We start from the raw sequence: 11,758 nt of genomic DNA on the forward strand, positions 1-11,758 counted from the left end.
CCGCCCCCCTCGGTTCTCAGCTCCATCATGCACCAACCAACAACAACAACAACGCATTGAGAGGCGTGTGCGTGATTTACTGAGTGCAATCAAACGCACCACGCACTAACTTAACACTTTCACACCCACCAGGGAAAGTGGCAAAGTCATAAACACATTAAGGCAGCACACACACGCACACGCGCACACACACACACACACACACACACACACACACACACACACACACACACACACACACACACACACACACACACACACACACACACACACACACACACACACACACACACACACACACACACACACTTTCCCCTTTTAGTAAACAGTTAACTAATGCAAACACACACACACACACACACACACACTCACACACGCAGACATTAGTTTTGCCTGCTTAAAAGGAAGAGAAAACAGAGGTCAAGAGGCCTATGTGTGTGTGTGTGTGTGTGTGTGTTGTGTGTGTGTTGCCATCTCTTGAATAGTAAATATTATGCACACATTTTTACATCTATTAGCAAACATGTCGTCACTTTTCATGCAATACACACATCCAATCTATCGGCTCCCATTCTAGCACAAAGGGAAACAAATAGATTGCTAGCAGAATTTATTTGGAATTTTATGAAAATAATTCCATTTGCATGAGAGTACAATCGAGGAAGAAGTCAGTTTTTTTGTGAGAAGTCAGTTGAAATGTTACAAGAATAAAGTAAGAATGCATTAAGGAAAGAAACATGTGAAGATTTTTCCGGTTGTACTACAAGAATTAAGTGAACATAATGAAAAAAATGTTCCCATTTTGTTAAAAAAAAAAAAAAAAAAAAGTCTAGATTTTAGGACATTTATGATGTAATTTTAAAGGGAAAAGGTTGACATTTTGCAAGTAGTCGGAAGTTTTACAATAATAAATGATATATTTTTTTAAAGCACCAGGTTTATGAGAAAAAAAGTTGAAAAATTCAGAGAGAAAAGTTGTGGAAAGTTAAAATGTCATTGATTACTTTGTCAGGTTGAGAGAAAAACCGTTTTGATTTTGTGAGAATACATCAACAAAATGAAAATATTAAAAAAGCTGCAAAACATGTTTGAATTTCATGAGAGTACAATCGAGGAAAAAGTCAGTTTTATTGTGAGAAGTCAGTTGTAATGTTACAAGAATAAAGTAAGAATGCATTACGGAAAAAAACGTAAATATTTTTCCAGTCGAAAATGAATTAGGTGAACTAATGAAACAGATGTTCCTATTTTGTTAAAAAATAAAAAATAAAATAAAAAAGTCTAGATTTTAGGACATTTATGATGTCATTTCAAGGGGAAAAGGTTGAAATTTTGCAAATAGTCGGAAGTTTTACAATAATAAAATATATATATTTTTTTAAAGCACCATGCTTATGAGAAAAACGTTGGCAAACTCAAACTCAAAGAGAAAAGTCGTGGAAAGTTAGAATTTCATAGATAACTTTGCCAGGTTGAGAGAAAAACAGTTTGGATTTTAGCGAGAATATATCAACAAAATGAAAATGGATGGATCGATGGATATAAAAGCTGCAAAAAATGTTTGTATTTCATGAGAGTATAATCAAGGAAAAAGTCAGTTTTATTGTGTGAAGTCAGTTGAAATGTTACAAGAATAAAACAATAATTCATTAAGGACAGAAACATGTGAACGATTTTCCAGTTGTAGTACAGGAATTAAGTGAACATAATAAAAAAATGTTACCATTTAAAAAAAAAAAAAAGTCAAAATTTTAGGACATTTGTGTTGTAATTTTAAGGGGAAAAAAGTACAATGTTAAGCTATTCATTTATTTAAAAGCTGAATTTAGTTTTAGAAAAATGTTGGAAAAATAGGAGTAAAGTCGTGGAAAAAGTCAGAAATTTGCTAAGGATTAAGTTGGAATGTTACAAAAATAAAGTCAGAATTCTTTGAGGAAAATAACATGGTGTTTTTTCCAGTAGCAGTACAAGGATAGTGTTAGGGTTAGGAAAAAAGTTGCAATCCTACAAAAGTTGGAAGTTTTGCAATCATAAATGACACATTTTAAAGTTGCAATTTTACATAAAAAAAGTTGGAAAATAAAGAGATTAAAGCCGTGGAAAAAGGTCAGTATTGATGGAAAATTTTAAAATTCCAAGATTTAACAACACATTTTAAATTTTAAAAGCTGCAATTTTACAAAAGACAATTTTCAGAATTGTATATATATATATATATATATATATATATATATATATATATATATATATATATATATATATATATATATATATATATATATATATATATATATATATATATATATATATATATATATGTATGTATACACTACCGTTCAAAAGTTTGGGGTCACATTGAAATGTCCTTATTTTTAAAGGAAAAGCACTGTACTTTTCAATGAAGATAACTTTAAACTAGTCTTAACTTTAAAGAAATACACTCTATACATTGCTAATGTGGTAAATGACTATTCTAGCTGCAAATGTCTGGTTTTTGGTGCAATATCTACATAGGTGTATGGAGGCCCATTTCCAGCAACTATCACTCCAGTGTTCTAATGGTACAATGTGTTTGCTCATTGGCTCAGAAGGCTAATTGATGATTAGAAAACCCTTGTGCAATCATGTTCACACATCTGAAAACAGTTTAGCTCGTTACAGAAGCTACAAAACTGACCTTCCTTTGAGCAGATTGAGTTTCTGGAGCATCACATTTGTGGGGTCAATTAAACGCTCAAAATGGCCAGAAAAAGAGAACTTTCATCTGAAACTCGACAGTCTATTCTTGTTCTTAGAAATGAAGGCTATTCCACAAAATTGTTTGGGTGACCCCAAACTTTTGAACAGTAGTGTGTGTATATATATATATATATATATATATATATATATATATATATATATATATATATATATATATATATATATATATATATATATATATATATATATATATATATATATATATATATATATATATTACAATAATGAAGTAAGAGTGGTGATGCAAAAACAAAATACTTTTGTGAAAAGTCACAAAATGTAAATTTATATTAAATGGGAGGAAAAGCTGTATTTTTTGAGGAAATTAGTCACGATATTGCAAGATAAAAGTTTAAATATTAAAAAAATGAAGTCATGTCGAGTTAGGGTTATTGTTTTAAGTTTTGGTTAGGGGGTAGGGGCTTGAGTTAGGGAATACGTCTTGAGTTGGACAAAACTATTAGCTAGTTTACTTTTTCTTTTCACTATTTAAAACATTTGCTATACAAACAAAGGTAAAACATGTTTTATTAGGAATATCACACAAATATATGTGGAATAACTGAATAGCGATGCCTTTACACGGAAATGTTACAAAACATTTTCAAATCTGCGCGTAACCTAAAAAGTCCACACCAGGGATTTCAAACTGGTGTCCCATCAGGGGCCAAATAAAGTGCCAATAAATTGTTACAGTGTTCAAAGCACATTGAAGCTTAATCCAGTAAATGAATTAGCGACTAAATTAATTGTTCTCATCCGCAGAAGCAAGTGTACTTTGAAAATGCATTTAAAGTTTTTCTTTTTTAGTCTCACTGTCAGAAAAGATTAACTTTTTTTTTTCTTAATTAACATTGCGCCAACCCATCATGCGTATTAAAATGGCTAACTTTGATTTGCATGGGTGCAAAGTGAAGCGTTTTGGAAGCATACACACATACATACATCATAATGTTTTCAACAAGTTATTAACATTCCATCTATGAAGTGTTTCAGCAGACACTGTGCAGAGAGGTGGACTGTTTCCCTTCACTGTAAAAATGGCCCACAATTTCTCAATTGGGTGTAGGTCAGCTGAGGAAGGGGGCCATGTCAGTATTTTTAGGAATAATAGCTACACATGTAGTAGAGAACAGCATTGCCCCGTCTAAGATTTATAATCTTCTTGAACAGCCAGATCTTTTCCTGCAGCGCTGCTTGGCAGAAGTGTCTTCAAGTAGTTTTGGGAGTTTGAGTCAATCTTTAACGCAAAGCGGTTCAACGAGGCCATACCAGTCCCCCACTTCCACCTTCAAAGTGGAGCTCTGTGGCCAATACTGGTCTAGCCATTCATCTGGTCCGTCAAGAGTCACTCTTATCTTCACCAGTCCACTAAAGCTTTGAAAAAATGTGTCCTTAGATATTTTTGGCCCGGTCCTGACGTTTCAACAGTTCGGCCTTGGTGGTCTTTCAGTCTTCCTTAGCTCGGCCGTGTCGCTGAGCACGGAACACCTTGAACTTCTGGACGCTCGAAGGAGGCTGAACTTGAAGGATAGTTGCTTCCTGTAACCTTAGTTTCTTCTCAAGTATATAATTCTTCATATGCTCAGAGAGCATTCAAAATGTACTTTGACATAACCTGTTCATTTAAAAATAAACCCTGTCCTAAAAGTTTGGGGTAGTTTTTGTTGATTATACCAGGGTTTTGATTGATTGATTGATTGAAACTTTTATTAGTAGATTGCACAGTGAAGTACATATTCCGTACAATTGACCACTAAATGGTAACACCCGAATAAGTTTTTCAACTTGTTTAAGTCGGGGTCCACTTAAATTGATTCATGATACAGATATATACTTTATCAACCTTTTTTGTGGCAAGGCACATTTTTTTCATTCAGACATACGGAGGCACACCACCAGCAGAAAACGTAAAAAAATTAAACTCCAACATGTCGTCGTGCCTTATTTTGAGTTTGTTGGTGTTTTCCTGTGTGTAGTGTTTTAGTTCTTGTCTTGCGCTGTTATTTTGGTGGCCCTTCCTGTTTTGTTTGTGTTTTCCTGTGGCAGTTTCATGTCTTCCTTTGAGCACTATTCCGCCCACCTGATTTGTGTTAGCAAGCAAGGCTATTTACGTAGTTGCTATCCTTTTTGTGTGGTCATTGTTGATTGTCATGTCATGTACGGATGTACTTTGTGGACGGCATAGGTTTTTGCTCTCGTCCAGCATTCTTTTACTGTTTACTTTGTAGCCAGTTCAGTTGTACTTTCGTTTTGCGTAGCCATTGCCTTTTCCTTTCCCTTTCCCTTTTGTTCATTTTTGGTTTAAGCATTACATACCTTTTTACCTGCACACTTCCTCCCTCTGTGGTCTGCATATTGGAATCACTACAAACCATCCTTGTCTCACCCGACACATTCCGACTTTTACAAAGCAATTAACTACCTGCTGCCACCTACTGACATGGAGTATTACGTGGGTACCCAGCCGAGTTTTACACAGCACAGACACTAAGCAACGGCACATTATTCGCAGATCATAATTCTTGATTTGCAAAAAATATTTTTTGGACCAATTAGGTGAAGTTGCGTAGTGTGCCGTGGCACAGTCGTTGAAAATTAACTGGATTATGCAATGCAAACTGACTTGAGATACTGTGATACTCCAATAAAAAAAAATAAAAAAAATCTATTTAAGTATTCCAAAGTCTTACCGGTAATAAGAATGGTCCATTCCTGGTGTCTTTAGTATTTGTCTTAGCCACCGTCATCATAATGCTTGTGTTCTACGGGTCAATTCTTATCGAAGTTGCCCTGCTGAGGTCTAAGTGTTTGTTCCTAAAGTCGCCCCTAACCTCAGACCTCAGGCATGCTGGGCCACTCAATAGAGCTGATTGGGAAAAGCTAGCGAGCTCCACAGCATACCGACACAGGATCAGGAACCTTTGACTACGTGTTCATGAAACTACAGAGCAGACTGATGTCCTCCAACCCATTTAGACAGTGTTTGTCCTGAAATCCGTGGTGCAACACATCCTCAAGTTTCCCTTTCCAGACACTTTTATCACTTCTAATGTTTGGATTATTGTTGATGATTGTTGAGACTTCCAATCTAATGTCCTTCTGTCCTGCACCCCCTGCGAGGTCCAGGGCAGAAGATGAGGAGGTTTCGCTTCACCATGTTGGTACAGCTGCCTCCTCTCAGGACTCAAACCAGCAGCAGCCGACAGCTGGAATGACTGAGGCTTTGTCTGGACGGCTCGGCCTAAAGAGTTGGGAAAGCGATACTTGGGCCAACATTGGCTAATTCCGCCATAAAACAGAGAATAATAGACAAACGTGACGGATCACTTTTTGCAGTTGTTGAATTAAATTTGAGAATCTCACCTGGAACATGAGCACTTCTTGGTTCAGTCCAAACAAGATGAATACTTAATTGTTGTTCATGACGGTTTTGTCAAACAACTGTCGAATTTTGAAATCTTTGGGAACCAGTTTTCAACAGAATTCTCTGCAAAAAGATTGGACGGTAACAAGTCAGGAATAGACATTTTGTTTTAGGGTTGATCCTGCAAGAGCTAATGATTAAAACATTTTTGATGGACTGTATATATCTGCAGGAGTCACCATTTTTTCCTTTGCCTCTGTCGTTTTTAAATGTATGACGATCATAGTTCTAGAACTGCTCCATTGACTGGTATGAATATGCTCTCACGCTTTGTACAGTTCAATCCCCGGCCGAGTCATACCAAAGACTATAAAAATGGGACCCATTACCTCCCAGCTTGGCACTCAGCATCAATGGTTGGAATTGGGGGTTAAATCACCAAAAATTATTCCCGAGCGCTGCCACTGCTGCTGCTCACTGCTCCCCTCACCTCCCAGGGGGTGAACAAGGGGATGGGTCAAATGCAGAGGACACATTTCACCACACCTAGTGTGTGTGACAATCATTGGTACTTTAACTTTGTCTTATTATGTGAAAAAAAAAAATTCTTACCTGTTGGTATCTGTTTATCATTCATATTTGGGATCCCCATAAGTCCTGAAAATTTTAAATCCAACCGTAGAGGCATGGTGGGGTTATTTATAAAACAATTTTGCCTTCCTACGTACTTGCTCCAAATGAGCCGTTTGGAATTTGCCCTGATGTGTGACTATTTCCAACGCGTTGTAGCGGAAATCTACATGTATGGTAGAGATTTACCCAAAGAGTTTTGTGCGATTTCGCCTTTTTTATTCAGTTATAGTTGTAGTCAGTAAGTTTCTTCTTTTTCTCCATCCTGTTGTGGGGCAGACTGGTTCGTACATGCACATGCATGCTACGTTGTTGCCATTTCCAACGAAAAGGAGCGTATAGTTCTTATATATGTAAGTAGACTCGATACAGAAGGGCTAAAAACTACAAGATGGCTGACGCGAAGAAGGTGCAGTCACAGTGGGCCTGGCCTGGAGGAGGGCTTCGGCATGTAAATAAGACGGTCATGCAGAAAATGGTTTGAAGATGGTCCGTAAAACATAAGCTATGCAACATTTTTTTACCCAAGAGCCACCATTACATGTTATGTAGACCACAAGAAAGTGTTTTAAATGTAGAAAAAAAAACATAATATCACCCCTTTCAGTATTTTAGCGAGGCATTTGAATACCGCTCTCAAAAGCACACAGTGAAGAGAAGTGTGAAGAGATTCTGTCATTTTGTCAAAATGCCAAAGAAAGAACTGTAATGTTAACTATAACGTGGGTAATTACATCTCACATCTGGCAAACTTGCACACCACACATTTTGTACATAGATAAGTTTGTTCTGCTTTTAATTGTTATAACATATTTACTATGTCTGGTGTTAATGCTTCTTTTATTTTTTTAGGGAAATTTAAAGGGGTCATAGCATGATTTTTTTTTCTACATTCAAAACACCTGTGACCTGGGTCAAAAGTATACGTACAGCAATGTTAATATTTGGTTACATGTCCCTTGGCAAGTTTCACTGCAATAAGGCGCTTTTGGTAGCCATCCACAAGCTTCTGGCAAGCTTCTGGTTGAATTTTTGACCACTCCTCTTGACAAAATTGGTGCAGTCCATCTAAATTTGTTGGTTTTCTGACATGGACTTGTTTCTTCAGCATTGTCCACACGTTTAAGTCAAGACTTTGGGAAGGCCATTCTAAAACCTTAATTCTAGACTGATTTAGCCATTCCTTTACCACTTGAGACGTGTGTTTGGGGTCATTGTCCTGTTGGAACACCCAACCGCGCCCAAGACCCAACCTCCGGGCTGATGATTTTAGGTTGTCCTGAAGAATTTGGAGGTAATCCTTCTTTTTCATTATCCCATTTACTCTCTGTAAAGCACCAGTTCCATTGGCAGCAAAACAGGCCCAGAGCATAATACTACCACCACCATGCTTGACGGTAGGAATGTTGTTCCTGGGATTAAAGGCCTCACCTTTTCTCCTCCAAACATATTGCTGGGTATTGTGGGCAAACAGCTCCATTTTTGTTTCATCTGACCACAGAACTTTCTTCCGAAAGGTCTTATCTTTGTCCATGTGATGTCAGATGAAACAAAAATTGAGCTGTTTTGCCGCAATACCCAGCAATATGTTTGGAGGAGAAAATGTGAGGCCTTTAATCCCAGGAACAGAATCCTACCGTCAAGCATTGTGGTGGTAGTATAATGCCCTGAGCCTGTTTTGCTGCCAATGGGACAATGAAAAAGGAGGATTATTTCCAAATTCTTCAGGACAACCTACAATCATCAGCCCAGAGGTTGGGTCTTGGGCACAGTTGGGTGTTGCAACAGGACAATGACCCCAAACACACGTCAAAAGTTCAAAAGGAGTGGCTAAATCAGGCTAGAATTAAGGTTTTAGAATGGCCTTCCCAAAGTCCTGACTTAAACGTGTGGACAATGCTGAAGAAACAAGTCCATGTCAGAAAACCAACAAATTTAGCTGAACTGCAGCAATTGTGTCAAGAGGAACGGTCAAAAATTCAACCAGAAGCTTGCCAGAAGCTTGTGGATGGCTACCAAAAGCGCCTTATTGCAGTGAAACTTGCCAAGGGACATGTAACCAAATATTAACACTGCTGTATGTATACTTTTGACCCAGCAGATTTGGTCACATTTTCAGTAGACCCATAATAAATACATGAAAGAACGAAACTTCATGAATGTTTTTTGTGACCAGCAAGTATGTGCTCCAATCACTCTGTCACAAAAAAGTAAGAGTTGTAGAAATTATTGGAAACTCAAGACAGCCATGACATTATGTTCTTTACAAGTGTATGTAAACTTTTGACCACGACTGTATGTATTCTGAACAAATCAGAGGTCATCTCATGTCCTGGAATGGATAATGTTGTACGTTGAAAGGCTCCACTGCATAACAACATATTCTTAGATAATATACATTGACTGCCTTTGCAGCTGACCTTCATCTTTGTCAAAGAAAGCATTCCGATAATCGGTTATTGTTCCCGTTTTGCTTTATAACAAGATTAGGCTATCTGCCTTTCATCGTCATTGTTATTGGCAACCTGAGAGCAGCATTATCATTAGTGTGTAGACATTCTCATTACACTCCTCGGAATGAAAGGAAACTCAGCTTGTCTCTCCTCCTCCTCCCGCTGTCACCTCTCAGCTTGGAAGCATCGAGGCAGCTTGCATTTTAATTTGGCCCCCGAAGTTACTTATTTCATTATCGATCATGCGTAATGCTGAATCAATGTTCATCTTGTTACGTGCGGGCCATGGCCGTGTAATACAGTGATAGCGGGGCCTAGACTCACTCCTTGCCTTTTTACAAAGTGACTTTACCGTAAAATCAATGCCTCTTGCTGCTGATACTGCGGCAGGCTGAGTGAAGGGGGCAGCCAGGAACGAAACAATACACCGTCAGTGTTGCACCGTCATTGTCTACATCAAATCTACAGAAACCTCACAATTCTTCTGTTGAAATGTGTAAAGGTATGGCGTTTGTAATGGGGGATATACTGTATGTGTTGATGTGTCTTGTATGGATGTTAGCAATTAAGCTAGATAGCGATTAGCGTGCTAGCTGCTTCCCCAGAAAATGAGCAGGATAACCAAGTTTATTGAAGTGTGGTCACGGTTTTACGATAATTACAATTTTAAATGGTAATACTTACTTTTTCTGTGACCTAAATATATATATATATATATATATATATATATATATATATATATATATATATATATATATATATATATATATATATATATATATATATATATATATATATATATATATATATATATATATATATATATATATATATATATATATATATATATATACATATATGTGTGTGTGTTTATGTATATGTATATGCATATATACTGTATGTATATATGTATACACTACCGTTCAAAAGTTTGGGGTCACATTGAAATGTCCTTATTTTTGAAGGAAAAGCACTGTACTTTTCAATGAAGATAACTTTAAACTAGTCTTAACTTTAAAGAAATACACTCTATACATTGCTAATGTGGTAAATGACTATTCTAGCTGCAAATGTCAGGTTTTTGGTGCAATATCTACATAGGTGTATAGAGGCCCATTTCCAGCAACTATCACTCCAGTGTTCTAATGGTACAATGTGTTTGCTCATTGGCTCAGAAGGCTAATTGATGATTAGAAAACCCTTGTGCAATCATGTTCACACATCTGAAAACAGTTTAGCTCGTTACAGAAGCTACAAAACTGACCTTCCTTTGAGCAGATTGAGTTTCTGGAGCATCACATTTGTGGGGTCAAATAAACGCTCAAAATGGCCAGAAAAAGAGAACTTTCATCTGAAACTCGACAGTCTATTCTTGTTCTTTGAAATGAAGGCTATTCCACAAAATTGTTTGGGTGACCCCAAACTTTTGAACGATAGTGTATATGTATGTTTACATATATATGCATATGTATTAGGGCTGTGAATATTTGGGTGTCCCACGATTTGATTCAATATCAATTCTTGGGCTCACGATTCGATTCAAAATCGATTTTTTTTTTCAATTCAACACGATTCTCGATTCAAAAACGATTTTTTCCCGATTCAAAACGATTCTCTATTCATTCAATACATAGGATTTCAGCAGGATCTACCCCAGTCTGCTGACATGCAAGCGGAGTCGTAGATTTTTATAAAAAGCTTTTATAATTGTAAAGGACAATGTTTTATCAACTGATTGCAATAATGTAAATTTGTTTGAACTATTAAATGAACCAAAAATATGACTTATTTTATCTTTGTGAAAATATTGGACACAGTGTGTTGTCAAGCTTATGAGATGTGATGCAAGTGTAAGCCACTGTGGCACTATTGTTCATTTTTTAAATTTTTATAAATGTCTAATCATAATTTCAATAAGGGATTTTTAATCACTGCTATGTTGAAATTGTAACTAATATTGATACTGTTGTTGATAATATTCATTTTTGTTTCACTACTTTTGGTTTGTTCTGTGTCGCGTTTGTGTCTCCTCTCAATTGCTCTGTTTATTGCAGTTCTGAGTGTTGCTGGGTCTGGTTTGGTTTTGGAATTGAATTACATTGTTATGGTATTGCTGTGTATTGTTTTGTTGGATTGATTAAATTTTAAAAAAAAATAAATAAAAAAAATAAAATAAAATCGATTTTTTAAAAATGAGAATCGATTCTGAATCGCACAACGTGAGAATCGCGATTCGAATTCGAATCGATTTTTTCCCACAACCCTAATATGTATGTATCTGTTTATAAGTATATGTACATATATATGTGTATATATACCTAAATGTGTGTGTATATATACATATATATATATATATATATATATATATATATATATATATATATATATATATATATATACATTCATATATGCATGTATATGTATACATAATGTATGTTTATTTGTATATACTGTATGTTTATTTATGTTTATATATGTATATATATATATATGTGTGTGTGTGTGTGTGTGTGTGCCACTAGAGACGTGACGGTGGAGGCTTGGCTCA

Source organism: Entelurus aequoreus, linkage group LG02 (genome assembly GCF_033978785.1).
Source record: "Entelurus aequoreus isolate RoL-2023_Sb linkage group LG02, RoL_Eaeq_v1.1, whole genome shotgun sequence".
NCBI classification, from domain to species: domain Eukaryota; kingdom Metazoa; phylum Chordata; class Actinopteri; order Syngnathiformes; family Syngnathidae; genus Entelurus; species Entelurus aequoreus.